Source organism: Melanostigma gelatinosum, assembly GCF_949748355.1.
Source record: "Melanostigma gelatinosum genome assembly, chromosome: 3".
In the NCBI taxonomy this organism is placed as follows: Eukaryota; Metazoa; Chordata; class Actinopteri; order Perciformes; family Zoarcidae; genus Melanostigma; species Melanostigma gelatinosum.
Window position 1 is genome coordinate 2945528 of NC_136636.1, and position 2500 is coordinate 2948027.

The 2500-nt window shown below is 43.2% G+C and overlaps 1 protein-coding gene across 1 annotated transcript in view; it reads left to right on the plus strand.

Annotated features, from left to right (window-relative positions):
• LOC306775541 (glutamate receptor-interacting protein 2-like) overlaps positions 1–2500 on the plus strand; it is a gene marked incomplete at both ends in the record, with an annotated part of 110185 nt that overhangs the window by 84971 nt on the left and 22714 nt on the right. The gene's annotated exons all lie outside the window — the stretch shown is intronic.

Sequence of the window (2500 nt, forward strand, 5' to 3'; positions counted from 1 at the left end):
GAAGTGTTTGCGACGTTTACACGTGTACAGTACATCTACCCTGATGCTCCTTTTTTCACATTGAAAATAGTCTGATATCTTAATGACTGGCGCTCGGAAACACTACCGCTTTTTACCACAGGGACCGCCAAAATCAACACCTACAAGTTCCTCATAGCATCTTTAACTCTGTTTTGTAACTAACTTGTGTGATGCCACCAGTCTTTTCTAAGTCAATATATCCCCGTATGACCGGTTAAACTACAGAGACGTATGTTATCGTGATATGTTGAGTTACATTATGTTGCATTCAGGCTCTCAGAGTGAGTGTGGGGCAAAGGCAGCCTAAATATAACGTTGTCGCGATGTGTTCTAATGTAATTTTGTTTTTGGCAGGAAAAAGAAAGTAATTTTATTTTTTACAATGGTATCGAATCAGGTAAACTGGTACCAAGTCCTGACATGAATACATAGAACTACATGAAACAGGAAAACAAAGTGTCACCATGGCATGAATTTAAATATACTAATTGTTCTTCAATCACTCAAACACATCACTTGTCCTGCGATGCCATAACATCTGGATGCATCGTCGACCAGATGGCGTGTATTTAGTTATGTGGCCAAATTCAAACGGATGTTGTTGTTTTTCTTTGACACCTTGCGTCGTCCTCCACCACAGCTGTTCACACTGTGTGATTATCTGAAAACATTTCACACTTGTTGTCTGCTACTAAAATGATTTAAGAGTCAGTTGTGTGGATGTGTAGGAAAGAGAGCATGTGTCAGTGTTTGTTACTTGTGTGTGTGTGACAGGTCTTGAAGTTCATGAGTATAATAATCTCTTGATGCGATTGAAGCTTTTGGCTGTCAGTCTGATTCTCACAGTCTGCCCGAGACTACCGTACAGGCTCGGTGTGCGTGTGTGCGTGTGTGTGTGTGTGTGTGTGTGTGTGTGTGTGTGTGTGTGTGTGTTTCTAAAATATCTGGTCTGTTCCAGGCGGCAACCTCCAGTTCTGCCAAGTGAAGCCAATGCCAAAGTGTGTTAAAATTGTGTCTTCTGATGAGAAGATGACTCTACTTCTCTCTTGATTTATTCCCTCAGTAAACATTGTAAACATGAGTTTATGTCCCAATCTCTAGTTTCAAGTCTTCTTCAATACAGCATGATGTTCATTTAGTACATTATGGTCCATTTAGAGTCACACAGACCATAAAGCAGCGGATGCTTTAGGGCGGGGCTTACTGTGATTGACAGGTCTCTACCTGAGCCATCTCCACGTCACTCCTTCCGTTTATCGGTTGCAAAAAAACCAACATGGTGACCAGCAATGGGTGGGATAGGATTTCAGAATCAGGAGGTTTTCGTGATGAGGCTCCAGAGTTTCACATTGTCACACATTCAGCAGCAGTCATTTTGGATAAATGAACTAAGCCAGAGTAGAAAGTCCAGCACAAGTCGCCCCTTACGCACATTCAGCGGATCAGAGAGGAGAAACATCTGCACTCATCCGGGTGCCTTTCTGCCCGACGGCCTCTCTCGCGGAACACTTGATTGAGGAATATTTTCGGCCGCGGCAGCAACTTCGTGCTTAATTAGTTGGAGTGTTACTTACACCCAGAGCCAAGTGCCAGCTCCTTTTGTATCTGCGCCAGTGGATTTACAGGGGAACCGCTGATCATCCAAGGTTCATGCATCACCGCTGAGGGGCCTAAGCAGGAACAAGTGTGCCCACAAACACAATGTAGAACCTGTGATGAAGCTGCCGCTATTGTAGCAAACAAACATGAGTTCATTTAGTTTCTTTCTAAACGCACACATGCACAGACTTTTACATTTCTATGTCTTTAGTTTAATGTTGCATTCCGTTGCATTTGACCTGATTAGAGACTCGTGAGAGGTTGACAAAGGCGGGATTTGAAAAAAGAGAAGAGAAACTCCTGACTGGAACAATCTTAAACCTTCTGCCTCAGCGCTGCTGTCGGAGGCATTTCATCGGGCGGGAGTTTCACCTCTGAATGGAAACGTCAGGAGGAGAGCGAGTTGAAAGGATGAGTGAGGGATGAATGAGAAGTGAGTGACAGGGAGTGTAACGGCAGGATGGTATTTAATTAAAGTCATGACACCTCTCTTTGCATGCTGTCAGATGCTTTCTTGTCTTCCTCTCTGTTTCCTCTTCATCCCTCTTTTCTCATCTCGTCTGCCTCTTATCTCCTCTTGTCTCTCTTTTGTTCCGTCCCTCTTTTGTCTCTCCTACTCTTTCATTTCATTCTGTTCATATTATTCCAACAATTAGTTTAATTATAAGAAAGTATCAGACGCTACACCTTAAAGGGTAACTTTGGTATTTTTCAACCTGGACTCTATTTTCCCATGTTTTTGTGTCCAAGTGACTAATGGGGACAAGTTTTTTTGAATTGGTCCAGTGTTGAGCGAGAACGCCACTAAATGGACGATAACGTAATCACTCAGGGCAGCTCCGCACTGTCAACCTAACTCCACTGAAAGTGCTTGTTTCTG